Source organism: Myotis davidii, unplaced genomic scaffold (assembly GCF_000327345.1).
Source record: "Myotis davidii unplaced genomic scaffold, ASM32734v1 scaffold332, whole genome shotgun sequence".
NCBI lineage: Eukaryota > Metazoa > Chordata > Mammalia > Chiroptera > Vespertilionidae > Myotis > Myotis davidii.
In genome coordinates, this window is record NW_006285779.1 from 57,125 (window position 1) to 73,892 (window position 16,768).

Here is a 16,768-nt window from a genome sequence, read left to right on the forward strand (position 1 = left end):
GGAGAAAATCTGAACAGACATTTCTCTAAAGAGGGCATACACATGGCCAACAGACATATGAAGAGATATTCAACATCAATAAATGGCAGGTAAACACAAATCAAAATGAGATATTAACTCACAACTGTCAGAAAGGTTGCTTTCAAAATGTTAACAAATAATGCATGATGGTAAGAATGTGAAGAAAAATGAACTCTTTTGCACTGTTGATGGGGTTGTAATTTGGTGCAGAAATTAAGGAAAACAGTATGTAGGTTCCTCAAAAATTTTTAAAAAATAAACTGCCATACAACTCAGCAATTCCACTTCTGGGTATTTATCTGAAGAAAGTGAAAACAGTAATTCAGAAAGACATATGTACCACTATATTCATTACAGCATTATTTACAACAGCTAAAATATGGAAGCAATTTAGGTGTCCATTAACAGATGAATGAAGAAGATGTGATATCTATCTATCTATCTATCTATCTATCTATCTATCTATCCATCTATCTATCTACCTATCTATCTACCTACCTATACATACTCACATATTTATGCAAATACTAGTGGCCCGGTGTACAAAAATTTGTGCACTGGGGGGAAGGGGGGGTTTCCCCTCAGCCCGGCCTGTGCCCTCTCGCAGTCTGGGACTCCTCAGGGGATGACCACTTGCTGGCTTAGGCCCGGGCTGCCTCTCCTGCCATGAAGGGTGCCCCAGATCAGGGTGGGGGTCCTGCTGGAGTGCCTGGCCAGCCTGAATGAGGGCCTGAGGGCCGATTTCAGGCTTTCCACACCCCCTTCAGGGAGGGGGGTCCTGCTGGGGTGCCTGGCCAGCCTGGGTGAGTGGCTGGTGGCTGTTTGCAGGCTGGCCAAGGCCCCCAGCCACCCAAGCTCCCAGTGGAGGTTGGCTGGAAGCAGGTATCTGGGATTTATTTATCGTCTATAACTGAAACTTTGCTGTCTTGAGCAGAGGCCACACCTGGCCAGGGCAGGTGGGAAGTTTGGCTTCCTCCACCGCCAGGGCAACCAACCCTCCTGTTTGCTCCAGCTCTGTGGGTGCTGGCCGCCATCTTGGTTGGGTTAATTTGCATATAGTCGCTCACTCTGATTGGTTGGTGGGCGTGGCTTGGGGCATAGCGGAAGTGCGGTAAATTTGCATGTTTCTCCTTTATTAGATTAGATAAACACACACATATATATATATATATACATATACACACACACATGCATACAATGACATATTTACTCAGTAATTTAAAAATAAAAGAGTAAAATATTGCCATTTCCAACAATGTGGATGGACCAAGGGGATACTAAGCTATTTGAAATTTCAGACAGAGAAAGACAAATACTGTATAATTTCTGTTACATATGGAACCTAAAAACAAAACTAAAATTAGTGAACAAACAAGACAACCACTCACAAACTGATGGTTACCTAGGGCAGGGAAAGGGTAAAAAAGGTGAAGGGGAATAAGAAGTTAAGTTATGGCAATGTAATATATAGCCCAGAGGATATAATCAATCATATCATAATAACTTTGTATGACAATGAATGGTTACTAGACTTATCATGGATCATGGTGATCACATTATCCATAATAATAAAAGCATGATATGCTAATTAGACCAGGCGTCCTTCTTTATGGCCTTCCGGATGAAGCCTCAGAGGGCTTCCCTGGCAATGGGGGCTGAGCCCCTTGCACAAATTTCGTACAAAGGCCGTTAGTAAGATATATAAATGCCAAATCACTATGTTTTACACCTGGAACTAATAGTGTATATCAACTATCCTATATAATAAAAGGATAATATGCAAATAGACCAAAGGGCAGAATGACTAGAGTGCCTGCGGCCCCACGCCCCAGCCAGCCCTTCCCCCCAGCGGGCAACCCCACCCAAATTGGCCCCCTGCCCCAGCCAGCCTGCCCCCAATGGCCCCCATCAGGTGGGCTGGCTGAACCCACCAGTGCACAAATTTGTGCACTGGGCTTCTAGTACTTTAATAAAAATGAATTTAAATTACTAAATAAAGATAAATAAATAAATGTAACCCCAAGGCAGCCTAATTTTCTTTGTCCAATACCTTAAGTTTTAGATAAGATAAGGACACTTCTGTATGCGTGGATTTAGTTTATTCTGGATCAGATACCTTCACTCTCATTTGCAAATTCAGACTAGCAAAGTACAATGGATGCCTGAAATCTATTTTTGTCACAGATTCTTCTTAGAAGTGCCAGTCTCAGGCACAAAGGAAGGCTACAAAGATCCCCTTGGAACATGGATAACCAGGGTTAACAGCAACTCAGAGCATCAATCACATTTATTGCCCCCTAGGCGGTGTTTCCATTATTTATGCTGCTGGGTGATCAGCTATATTTATGATACAGCTAGTTGTCATGGCTTTAAAAATATGATGGATTTCTAAATTAATCCCATATTCCTTGTATTGGACTTGAAACATGAGTAGTCATAAGGAGTACAAAGGTATCTGTAATTAGAAAGTCAAATGCCCATGGGTCATGGTGAAAGACTGGCCATTATGTCCAGAATGAGTCTGTGTCAATAATGCTAAAGCTCCTTCCCTATGCTTACAGATTCAGTGCTGAAATTTACTCTATCAGTGCACTGGTATTTCTAAGTTCTATGGGAATATAAACATGGATGAGACACATATTTGACTCCCAGTGTGTTTTGAGTCCACTTACAATTATCATTTGAGAACATAGGGCCTGTAGGAGGAGAAGTAAAAAGAAAGTGCTGGGGATTTTTGTAAAAGTGAGAAAGCACTCACTGAGCTTAGAGGAGATGACAAAGATGGCTATGGAATTTGGAGAGATATGGAGGAAGAAAAAGATGTTGACAAGAGAAAATGGGAAACAATTCATGTTTAGAGAATAGCACAAGCAAAGGGGATGGAAACACCAGAGAGAGCAATTCGGCAGGGCACAGGAAACTATTAAATTGAAGAGTAGAAGGAGTCAGATCTTGCAAGGTCAAGACAAGTTTTGACTTAATTCTAAAAGCAATGGCAAGCCAAGATGATGTTTTTATAAGGAAAAACTCCCTGTACCTGAGGAAAACAAATGTGCCCACAGCTTCAGTATGACTTGGAATAAGCAAGGATATAAATCAGGTAGCTTATTGCAGGTACACAGGTAGTAAGAAAGAACAGAGCAGGAATAGGACTGGAAGATTTTAAGCCATGTTCAAAGAAATGATAAAAGAAAGTATGGAGGGGTTGGAGGCTACAATTTTTATTGAAATGAGCCTACAGTGACTCACCTGATCTGAGCCTCTTTTACACAGATACACCCATAACCCATGACTTTACCCACCTGCCCACTCCATGCCAGGTACACAGACTTCCATGGAGTCCCTCCAATGTGACAATCACACAGGAGCATCTGGACTTTGCACTGGAGAAGAGGAAGACCTTCACCCAAACAGCTGCATGGCTCATCCCGTCATCTTTTCTGAGCCTTTGTTCAAATGCTCCTTTTTAATGAGGCTTACCCTAATAGCTTTACGGTCCAGTGGTTCTCAACCTTCTGGCCCTTTAAATACAGTTCCTCATGTTGTGACCCAACCATAAAATTATTTTCGTTGCTACTTCATAACTGTAATGTTGTTACTGTTATGAATCATAATGTAAATATCTGATACGCAGGATGGTCTTAGGTGACCCCTGTGAAAGGGTTGTGCAACCGCCAAAGGGGTCGTGACCCACAGGTTGAGAACTGCTGCTTTATGCCAAATTGCAATGCACCTCACTCCCTTCCCACCTTATAATCAGCAGTCTCTATCCTGCCTTTCTACTATTATCTCTAGCACCTCCCATCTTCTCACATACAAACAATAGAATGCACTTATTTATTTGGTATCATTTACTGCCTGTCTCTGCCTGCTCCCATATAAACTCCACAAAGGCAGGGATCTTTGTCCATTTTACTTACTTATGTGTGCCTAGTCCCAACCGTATTAGTTATTCTTGGATCCCATGGGCCTCATCCTTACTACCTTACAGTTCTATCTTACTGTCTGCATTTCTGTACAGCACAAGGGTCTCTTAGATCATTCATGGCAAGTATAAGTTTGACTTGGTTGGATATACTAGTACAAATCAGATAAGAATGGCTTCTTCCAGCGGATACAGATTCTCTGAAAACATTTTTTAAAAGGAGCCACTTTTCTTTAAAGTTGGGCTTCTTCCTTCTTCTTGTTGCCTTCTAGACTGTTATAGAGACATTTCTTGCGTTGCCTCATCATTCAGGTTTCACTTTAAAATTTCAATTAGGAAATCTCTTGGAATTTAGTCTTTTGTAATTAATATCTGTGATTAGAAACTATTCCTCATTTTCATCATATGCCCTTTAAATCAGGCTGAACATATTGGCAAAATTTTGGCAGAAACAAAAGAAGTGATATTTAGTGTGATTTGCAGCTACTGTAAGTAATTTCCATCTTTCTCAAATGTCTTCTCCACAGTGGGAGCACCATTTAACTTGTCATCCCAGAACCCGCTCAGTGCCAGCCCCAAAATACCCTGGGCCAGTCAGAGTTATGGTTGTTTCTATGTCCCCAGACAGGTGAGTTAAGAGATGAGAAGTTGTGAATAATAGCCACTAAATTTTTCTCTTTGTGCTTCCATTGATGTCTTTCCAAGCACTTTTTCTTGGCATGCGCGAAGCCATAGAACCATGCTTTTACTTGGGATGTAAATGTAAGTATTGCTAGAAATCTGTATGAGAACATCAGACATGTTGATGATTTTTTGCAAATAAGTATGTGGCGTGCTGAACTTTCTTCTACATAAACTATTTGAAAATTCAATGAAGCCAGAAAATTGACAATCAATCAACAGGTAGATCCTGAGTACCTTCATGTCCCTGACAGAGTGCTAACACGTGGAGTGATTGAAATGTCTCCCCAGTGAGTGCTGCAGAGAAACACGCAAAATGTGAAAAGTCAGAAGGAAAGAGGAATAAGGAATCATAGCAAACAATGAAATGGTGGGTATTTTCTATGAGGTTAAAAAAGGACAGATAAAGCTGTTCTGGACTTTTTAAAGTTAATATTGGCTATATTAGTATTAAAATACATATGAATTATAATCATTTAGAGCAGTGGTTCTCAACCTTCCTAATGCCACGACCCTTTAATACAGTTCCTCATGTTGTGGTGACCCCCAATTTCTTTGTTACAAATTGCACATAATTAAAGCATAGTGATTAATCACAAAAACAATATGTGATTATATAAGTGTTTTCCGATGGTCTTAGGTGACCCCTGTGAAAGGGTCGTTTGACCCCCAAAGGGTCGTGACCCACAGGTTGAGAACCGCTGATCTAGAGGAACATAGATTTAAAAGTTGCTGTTATAGCACCTCCCAGAAATATTCAGTTTCACTGCTTGGTGGATTTCATCTCGGTATCTTGTACCTCATGCTCTTCCCCAGCCCTATTGAATGCTTTCAGAAGTAAATGACAACAACAATAAAGTCTTAGTCTGTAAAAGTCTTTGAAGAATAACAGGTCTTTGGCATACTGACTGTTCTGACACTCTTCCAAGATCAATTCATGATTACAAGATGCTTCCTTGGGAGATTTTAGAGATAAAAAGTACTTTAATGACTACAGAGTTGATATCAAGAAGGTTATCATCATCAATAAGATGTTACTGAGGAGACTGCCCATTCACATATACAGCTGAGCATATGGGATACATGTCTGGAAATGTGATCAATAAGACTGCAGCACTTGCCCAGAGCTTCAGGTACAGTGTAGACCTTTTGGTTCACAGACTGGCAGGATGGGGCCTATGCCTGGGAGCTTATTAGAAATACAGAAACACAGGGCCTGCTTCAGCTTCATTAGTAAGAATCTGCTTTTATCAAGATCCCTAAGGAATCCCTTTGCACATACAGTTTGAAAGTACTTTTAAGTTCTGGACAAGATTATTCATTGGAGGGAATGCTGGATGAAGCCGGAAAGGTTAAAGAAGCCTAGAAGACCCTAGATGCACTAAGGAATTTCAACATGTGTTGTAAAGAGTCAAGCAATAACCTCAAGGTAGAGCAAAACCCAAGAAGGGTCCTGAGGTGGACTGGCACCTTCGAGAGAATCAGAAAGATGAGCAAGGGGCCAATGGTTTAAATACCAATTCTAGGTGACAAAGTTGAAATTGAGGATAGTCTATCCACTAATGCTCTGTCTCCTATCATCTAGGAAGAAAGTAATCTAAAAACGATTTCACAGTACTTGGAAATTAACAACCAAAATCATCATTTGAGATACACTAGCTTATGGCAGGGTTGAAAATGAAAGTTCTTGTCTCATGTTTTGGAAATTATTTATTTTTTTAATTTTGTGCCAATTAAGTACTATAAGTTACATCAAAGAGGGAGTTAGTCAAAATATACAAAGCCAGGCAAAAAAAAAAAAAAAAAAAAAAAAAAAAGCAAGCTACTAGAATAGTTGAGACTGCAACACAATGTATTGGTATAGAGGAAGAAAATGTTGAAACTCTAGTTACTTATTTTATCATGTTTTATATTTATACTGAAGGCATGGTGCATAAAATTTATGAATGGAGGGGGGGGGGTCCCTCAGCCCAACCTGCATCCTCTCCAATCTGGGATCCCTCTCACAATCCAGGACTGCTGGCTCCCAACAGCTCACCTGCCTGTCTGCCTATTTGCCCCTAACTGCTTCTGCCTGCCAGCCTGATCACCCCCTAACCATTCCCTTGACAGCTTGATGAATGCCTAACTGTTCCCCTACTGGCCTGATTGCCCCTAACTGCCCTCCCCTGCTGGCCTGGTCATCCCTAACTGTCCTCCCCTGCAGGCCTGGCGCTCGCCTGCCTGCCTGCCTATTTGCCCCTAAATGCTTTCCTGCTGGCCCGATTTCCCCTAACTGCCCTCCCATGACAGCCCAATTGCCCCCAACTGCCCTCCTCTGCTGGCCTGGTCCCACCCAACTGCCCTCTCCTGCTGGCCTGATTGCCTATAACTGCCCTCCCCTGCTGGCCATCTTGTGTGTTAGAGTGATGGTCAATTTGCATATTACCTCTTTATTATATAGGATTATTATTCTTACTGGATAGTGTAAATAGTATTAGTAAAATTATATGCATAGTCTATAATAAATGTACATTATTGAGAGGTTCAATAATTCAAAAATACTTTGTTGATAAGGATACACATACCACACAAGTATATATTTACCAATTTAATAACATCTTTTATCTCAGTCTTCCCCCCCAAATTTGCCAATACTTAACTACTTGATTAAGTTTATGGACTAATAATATAATAGAATCTTTTTGCATTTATGTATATTTCAGAGAAGGCTGTGTCTCTACGTATGAACAATTGCTTTTTTAAGAGATTCTTTTAGCAATCTTCATGAATAAAGTATGCCAGTAAGCCTTGTTCTTACTGTATCTAGTAAGAACTAAAAATTACCATTTTATTTGATAGAGCAGAACAGAGAAAAACTACAAGCTACTATGCACATTTTCTTTTGAACATTTTTTTTTCTAAATAAATGTTGCTTAGTTGATGGGTTGTTTACTTAAGTCATTACTTATCTCCCAGGCACAATAAATAGCAGGGGAGTTTAAATCAGTGTTTCTCAAAGTATGTTCCTTCACATGCCTGTATCAGATTTACCTAGTTTTTTGTTTGTTTGTTTTTTTCTGAAGCATTAGCTGGGCACAAGACCATTTCTACTTAATCAGGATATGGGTGAAATATAGAAATCTCTATCTAAAAGCACCCTAATTTACTCTAGTGCACATAAAAGTTTAAAAATCCATATGATTCTAAATCTTTACTTTGATTTAAAGGACGATTTCCTTTTTGGTGCAAAAGCATAAGCACAAAATTATTGTAATTGTTATTTCCAGAATTCCCATACCTTTCTAATGAAACTATTCTGGAAGGATGTAGCACACCATTCTGATTATTGACAACTTGTTTCGATATCCAGTTAAAGATTGACTGTGGTGTGGGGTAAATATTGACCTCAACATTAGCCTATCATTTACCCATTAACTGTGTTCATCTTCTCTACCTGGGCAGGAGAAATCTAATGTGTCTTTAACTGTTGTCACACTGATTTAACCATTTACCTGAAATACTTTAGAGGAATTGAAAAGCAGCAGTATTGATGAGGAGAAGAGTGGAAAAAATTGATTTACTGGTATGTAGCAAGATAAATGGCCCGTATTTTAAAAATCAAATGCACCTGCATTTTAGGAAAACGAGCTTGAATCATAAAACTCAGATGCCGCCTCCTCCCCCAAAACAAAATACACCTACAAGAAGAATCTGAATGTAGAAAGTTTGTCTTTATGATGGAAGTATGCAGAACTTTATAGTAGAGGCCAGTGAGTCTTGATGGAATGAGTGAACCCATTTTCAAAGGAAACGGTGTCTGCTCATATGAGCAAATACAAGTTTACTGGTAGGCAGTCCCATAAGGAGAAACTTAAGGGAAACAATGTCAATGAGAGACCCTATGGGCCTCCAGCAGAGTCCCCTTGAAAAATGAAAATGACTTTTCATTTCAAGTAAATCTGAGCACAAGAGTAAGAGGCTTAATGAAAGGAATAATATGATATAGCCCCTGGGGTTCTGAGCAGGGCAAGAGGAGAAGAAAGAGACAAAGATGGGGCTGGGCAATATAAAGTCCAAATTCTTCCTTGCACTTCCTCGGGTGAGCCACTTTCTTCAAACAAAACAATCTCTTCTGAACAAAAACATTGCAGAGGGATGTGTTTTGTTTGAGTGAATCTGGGGGAGGGTGGGCATTTTGTTTTGAAATTTCTCCAACACGATGGCCTTTTCGACATTAAAGTCAGCAAAGCAGGCTAGATTGTCTACAAACTTCCTTTTCAAAAGGTGCTTGTGAAACCTGGGACATCATTCTCTAGAGCAGCGGTTCTCAACCTGTGGGTTGCAACCCCTTTGGGGGTCAAACGACCCTTTCACAGGGGTTGCCTAAAACCATCGGAAAACACATATATAATTACATATTGTTTTTGTGATTAATCACTATGTTTAATTTGTAACAATGAAAATACATCCTGCATATCAGATATTTGCATTACGATTTATAACAGTAGCAAAATTACAGTTATGAAGTAGCAAGGAAAAGAATTTTATGGTTTAGGGTCACCACAACATGAGGAACTGTATTAAAGGGTCGAGGCATTAGAAAGGTTGAGAACCAATGTCCTAGAGGAACAAAGCCTCTTGTCCATCAAACAGACATGTGTGCATGCACGCCCCTGCCAAAGCTGGATAGTGTCTGTCAGCGTGACTAATGGTTCTTGACAGGCATGTGGGAAATGTGACTTCATCCCTGGGTAAAGCTGCCAGACAAAGATGTCGCTTGCATGTGACATGACAGAAAGGCACTGTGCTTGAGAAAAGCCTAGAGCTGCCATGTCCCCTGGAAGTGTCCCCAGTGGTATTTGGCTACCTTTTTGTGAGCTGCTCCCAAGAGTCAGTTTTTAAGAAGTGCCATTCCTAGCTGTCAAGCCCCAGGGATGCCTAATTTACACATAGGAGGAGTTCTAATAAGACACATCAAAAGTCACTAAGGCTGTAAGGTTTTCACATTATCTCAAGACATTTCTATTTGGCTAATAGGATATAAAGGTGTGGATTAATGCCCTTCACATTCCATTACAAGGCTGAGGGGGAGCTGCCCCATTTTGGCCACCAGAGGCCCTCTTTTCATGTTTGTTCACTGCTGTTCTCTGCTCATCACGTTCAGTGCTTTCCAAGGGAGAGATGAGTTTTGACTTCATAGAAAATGAGTTTAAAGTAGAGGGACCATGTGGCCTCAACACTTTGGATGACTGCCATGGCATGCTACATTTCACCTTTGATTTAAAGATAGAGATCACATGGCTTCCTAAAAATGAAAAAAGCTTTTGCTCAGTTCCCAAAAGGCTAATGCAAGCAGCTGTTAAAGGAGAAATGAAAAGACAGACGCCGGAAGACCAAATCAGTAGAACTTAGTGAAACTGATTTGCCAATGGCCTCTCCGTCACCCTGAGGAGCCAGCGTGACAAATATGTCTCTTTCACTTATTATCTGAGCCATGATAAATATATAATTGTTGGGTGTTGCCCTAAGTAGAAAATCCTTTAGAATGGCAGCTGGTGAAATTAATAATAATAATAATAATAATAATAATATCATCAGCTAACATTGAGTGATTATGAACCAGGCACTGTGCTAAGTATCTCATATATATTATTTCATTAAGTCCTAACAAACTGGTGAGGAAGGAGCTAGTAACAGCCCATTTTAAAGATTAAAGAAAATGAACTTGCCAACTTAAGTCTCCATTACTAGTGCCTGAGAGAGTTGGTATTAGAGAAAAAACAGTCTGATTCTCTAGCCACATCTTTAACTGCAGTTTAAAAAAAATAAAGGTGATCAGCAATTAATTCCTTAAGTGAATTCTTGCATGGGATGAATGTTTCAACCTTTCCCTAAAGAAAAGATTTCTCAAACACACCAAGAGACCTCAAAGTGACACTTTGGCAGCCCTTCCTATACAGTGGTTGGGGGTGACTCAGAGCTGTCTCTCAGGAGTCAACCACCCCTAGATCAAGGTTGAGAGTCCACTTAATGACATTAAAATGATCCTCCAAGGTCATAAACCATGGGGGGATGGAAAGTAAGAATGTCATTTAGATAGGAACAGGGGGTGGGGCCACAAGGGGGTGGGGCCACAAGGGGGTAAGACTATGAGGGGAGGGGGCCACCACAAGGAAGTAGAGGCCATGCAGGGGTGGGCCCATGAGGAAGTAAGGCCCAGGAGAGGGTAGGGTTACACTGCTTTCTATTCGGAGGGTCTGCTTTTCCCCTTCAGGTAACACGAAAGCCATAACCGGCATTTTTCCTCTTCTTTGGAACAGTTTTAGTTGATGGATTCCAGAGTCGACTTCACCATGTGGGAACTTGCCCTCCTCCTTCTAAAACCTAAATGAATGCTCCCCTTTCCCCTGAGCTCCGTTTTATGTACTCCAAAGGACTGAAGATTTGTGGGCCATCTGCCACCAGGGGAATTTAGCTTCCACTGAGAACCACTTGCTTTATTTCCCCGACCCAGAGCCCCTCCTCCTTCTGGCAGCCAGCCAGCCCAGAAAGGCAAAATTGTCACTGACTTCTCAGTTAAAGAGAAAAGCCTGCGAATCAGGCTGGGAGAAGGATGCCATAAAGTTACCAGCTTAATTAAGCCATTACAGTTTTTAGGGTGTTTTAAATTCAGGCAATTTGAATGTATAATTGAGCCGCGGCCTATGCTTCCCTTGGTCTGCTCAGAACCCGACTGGGAGCAGAAAACACCTGGGGTTGCGTCCTGTGACAGTGGGGCAGTTTCTCAATGTCACTGAGGTCTCCCCAGTAAGTGTGTGAAGTGGCTTATTCTCTGGGCTAAGACCAGGAATGAGGCGTGGGAACCCTTGAAATGCCAGGTACAGAGGCCAATCCCATCAGTAGCACTTTGACTGCCAGTCGATCCCCAATATTCTCAAGAACAATGTCCCACACATTCTTCTGCAGAGAATGCTACCAAGTGTGCTCGAGAGAAATAGTCTCTTTGAAAAAAAGAGTTTAAGCTTCATAGCCCTGAGGTTAGAGAGAGGAAACTAAGAGATTCCAACTTTCAATGTTCTTCAAGTTTGACCAGCAGAGGATAAACAAGGTCAATTTAAATGTCCCTTTGGGGGAAGTATCCTTATGGGAGAAGTACAGGAAGCCCATTGATTGTGTTGTGAACATAACTCAGTACTTCGTGGATTCGGACATTTTACTAGTTAACAGCTGTTTATTCCAACAGGGTATAATATTTCTTATTTCGCAATACATCCTGGGGGTTAGTTTGCATCTCAGTTTAACTAATTCCCAGTGTTCCCCATATACATATATAAACAAGTACACACAGACATGGAGATGCTAAAAGAAACTCTGTAGTTCTGTCTTCAGCAATACATATGCTGAAATTGAAACAACAGACAGAAGGAGGCCCGGCTGGCGTGGCTCAGTGCTTGAGCATCGACCTATGAACCAGGAGGTCATGGTTCGATTCCCGGTCAGGGCACAAGCCCAGATTGTGGGCTTAATCCCCTACTGGACATTTAAATTGCCGTGCAGGAGGCAGCCAATCAATGATTCTCTCTTATCATTGTTGTTTCTATATCTCTCTCCCTCTCTCTCTCTCTCTAAAAAAAACCAATAAAAACATATTTAAAACACACACAACAAAAATAACAAACAGCAGATTAGAAGATTAGCCCGGTCCCTGTGCAAAGATGATGTGCGAGTTAGTGAACATAAGACCTGAAACCATAAAAATTCTAGAAGAAAACATAGGTGATAAGCTCCCTGACATCAGTCTTAGAGATGATTTTTTTTTTATTTGACAACATAAGCAAAAGGAAAAGCAAAAATAAACAAATGAGACTACATCAAACTATAAAGTTTCTGCACAGCAAAGGAAACCAACAAAATAAAAAGGCAATCTATGGAATGGGAGAAATATTTGCAAGCCATATATCTGAGGAGTTAATAACCAAATATAAATGTACATGTTATATATAACACATGTATGTTTCCCACAAGTCAATAGCAAATAAGAAAAAACAATCTGATTTGTCAATGGACAGAGAATCTGAACAGACATTTTTCCAAAGATGACACACTGAGAGCCAACATACATGAAAAGGTGCCCAACATCACTAATCATCAAGGAAATGCAACTCAAAACCACAATGAGATATCAACTCACACCTATTAGAAAGGCTGTCATAAAAAGACAAGTGATCAACAAGTGTTGGCAAGGATGTAGAGAAAAGGAAGCCCTAGCACAATACTGGTGGGAATGTAAATTGCTGCAGCCACTATGAAAAACAGTATGGAGGGTTCTCAAAAAAATTAAAAATAGAACTACCATAGAACCAAGCAACTCCACTTCATGCAAAGAAAATTAAAATCCCCCGATGTTCATGGAAGCATTATTTACAATATCCAAAATTTGGAAACAACCTAAGTGTTCATCAATCAATGAATAAAGATGTATCTTATATATAAACTGTCCCAAAAATGTATACGTACACTTTGAATAATTATAAATGCAGTGTTTATTAAAATGCATTTTATTTTCAAAATTGAGCTATCAGCTATTAAAGTGTGTATTCATTTTTGGGATATTATGCACACACACACATACAGTATCCCAATATAAACAAATAATACTATTCAAACATTATAAATAAATATATATGTATATATTTTTAATATACATAAACAATGACATATTCAGACATTATATACATATACATTTATTATATATATAAAATAATGAAAAACTATTAGCCATAAAACATAAGAAAATCTGTAACAACATAGATGGACCTTGAGGGCATTAAGCTAAGTGAAATAAATAAATCAGACAGAGAAAATACTAATACCACATGATCTCACTTATATGTAGAATCTTTTTTAAAAAAGGAGAGAAAGAAAGCAGAAAAGAAAGTGTGAACTCACAAATAGTGAGAACAGATGGGTGAGGGGAAGAGGGGTAGAAAAAATGTATAAAGGGGTCAAAAGGTACAAACTTCTAGTTATAAAATATATGGCACGGAGATATACTATATAACATGACTATAGTTCATATAACTGCCCTGCATATTTAAAAGTTGCTGAGAGAGTAGATCTCAACAATTTATCAGAAAAGACATTGTAATTATATGTAGCCACAGATGTGAACTAGGCGCATTGTGGGGATCATTTCACAATCGGTACAAGTATGGAATCATGTTGTTGTACACTTGAAGCTAATATAATGTTATATGTCAATTATACCTCAATGAAAACATAAAGGTAAAAAAAAATAAAAGAAACATTGCTGGATATGTGCTTATGAGACACAGCCCCGAATCCCATAGCCGCCCTTTCAGCTGCTGGTAACTGTATCTCCTCCCCTTAAAACAAGCCCAACCTGAGGGAGAGGGCTGAGGTTGGAACCCAGCAGGCAGAAAAGTGTTGTGGGGTGAGGGAAATAGCCTGTAATAGGTAACAAAGGAGAACGCCAGGTGTCAGTGATTTAAGGATGCCTGAGAGTTTCTTCCAGTTCTAGTAATTCTGCACATCAGCACAATGCTTAGTGATCACATAGTTTGTGTTGTCAGGTCATCCTAGTAACCCGCTAAGTTGGCATTAAGTCATGTCAGTGAAGAAAATCCCAGAGCAAAACTATCTACAGGCGCCCCCCTCAAAATGTATACACACTTTGAGATAATCAAGTGAGTATTAACATACAGTTCATTTTCAAAATGTAAGAGTCTTCAGGAATGAGCATGTATACATGTTTGGGAAAATCCTATATTTTTAGTTATAATTACATATACATCTATATGAGACAGAGGCAGGGAGGGAGATAGAAAGTGAAGGAAAGAAAAGGAGAGGAGAAGAGAGAGGGAGAGAGATAAAGAGAGAGAGGGAGACTGAGAGAAAGAGAAAAGAGTTATGGAATTCTGATTTGCCTTCTCAAATTATAGCCTCCCAGAAAAGGTTTCTATAAACCCTAGACCAGGGGTCTTCAAACTACGGCCCGTGGGCCACATGCAAACACAAATATTGTATTTGTTCCCGTTTTGTTTTTTTACTTCAAAATAAGATATGTGCAGTGTGCATAGGAATTTGTTCATAGTTTTTTTTTTAAACTGTAGTCCGGCCCTCCAATGATCTGAGGGACAGTGAACTGGCCCCCTGTTTAAAAAGTTTGAGGACCCCTGCTCTAGACCATGTGTCCACCTGCTCTGACTCTCTCCTATTAAATGTTAACTCGATTGAATCCTAGTTTATGCAAACTTGGTTTTATGAAAGATTAGATTTACTAAAATGAAATAAAACATACACCACTAAATGCATTTCAAACAGATTCTCTGGACATTTTTGTTAGAGATGATTGTCTCTGCTGAGCTTAAAAGCTTGGATTAAAAGAAAACTAAAATGGATGCACGGGCGTGGCAAGTAAACATCCCGCATTCTGGCAAGGTAACTATGCTGGTACTGTGCCCTGTGCAGTAGAGACAGGGAACCAAGGGGAATGTTCATCCTTGTTCAGGCACACGAATTCCAAAGAAGCTTTCCCTGAAATATACTGGCATATGGTAGGGAACTATTTGTTTGAGCTTCTTAAAATTAGTCTGTTTCCCCCCCTTTTTTGAGATACCCACTTTTATTGTGCACCTCACACACAAAAGAATCTCACAAATTCTTTTTCTGAATCACCCTGATGAAAGAAACACTGAAAAGAGAAATCTAGGTGATAAAATGAAAGGAAAAAAGTGAACATTGAATATGGACAGTCAAATATAAAAGGATAATACCCAGGCCCTCCTTTGCCAGCCCCAGGTTTTATCAACTCACGTTTAGAATCCTCTGGTATTTTTCGGCTTCCTTGAACCGCCTGGGAGGAAAACCTTGTGTATGCCTCAGTGCACACAGCCAGCTGTCCAAGTACCTTCAAAGTTGCGTACTGTTCCTTTGAAACAGGGGTGGGGAACCTTTTTTCTGCGAAGGGCCATTTGGATATTTACATCATTTGCAGGCCATAAAAATTATCACCTTAAAAGTTAGCCTGCTATATTTGGTCAAACATGTAATTAACTCACCCCTAATGCCTTGGCATGGCCAATACAGTCCACAGGCTGGATGTCCCCCAGCCCTGCATGATCTCACCAATTCCCACAATTCCTGGGACTAAGGTTAGTGGTGGCTCCTTAAGGCATTATAAACATCCCCATGGCTTACAGCTAAATGCTATTGCTTCAATTACCCTGAGCAGTGCTCCTCACTTTAGCATGTATCAGAATCACCTGCAGGGCTTGGTAAAGCACACATTGCTAGAGGTCAACCCCAGAAGTTTTGATTAAAAGGTTTAGACTAGGGCCAGAGAATTTCATTTCTAACAAATTCCCAAGTGATGGTGATGCTGATGTTACTAGTGTAGGTTTAGGGATTACACTTTGAACACCTCAGGCCTACAGGGCCAGCTGCCTGTGAGATCAACAGTGCATATTCTAGAGATGTCTGTCTGAAAGTGTTCTCTGTACTTCTGGCCTCAGTGAGGATTTCAGTGGGTGTAATAAGAGGCAAGAGCTATGAGCAGGAGGTAAGAAAGCCAAGTGCAGTCAATTTCTGTTCCATCCATCCTCAAGCTCTAGGGCTGAAAATTACAGGTGTTCTAGGTGCCCCGTGGGTTTTCAGGTTATTAAGCTTTTAAAGGATGAAGGCTGCCAGCTTGCAGTTTGAAGGTGAGTGGCTAAAAACTCCTGAGAATAAAAAAGATATGGCCTTAAGGTGCTTTTCCAGAGCTTTGAATTTATCTGTTATAACCAGGTCATGACTTGAGGGGGAAGAAATCCTGTCTGTTTAAGGAATAAGTTACATTTCCTAAGGTTTGAGGAGAAGACCCTGAGATAGGTAGTTCTCTTTAACTCAGCAGTTTTCAACATGTGGGTCGCGACCCCTTAGGGGGGTTGAACGACCCTTTCACGGGGGTCGCCTAAGACCATTGGGAAACACTATATAATCACATATTGTTTTTGTAATTAATCACAATGCTTTAATTATGTTCAATTTGTAACAATGAAATCGGGGGTCACCCCAACATGAGGAACTGTATTAAAGGGTCGCGGCATTAGGAAGGTTGAGAACCACTCGCCTCAGAGGCTGGGAGGGGGGGCGTGG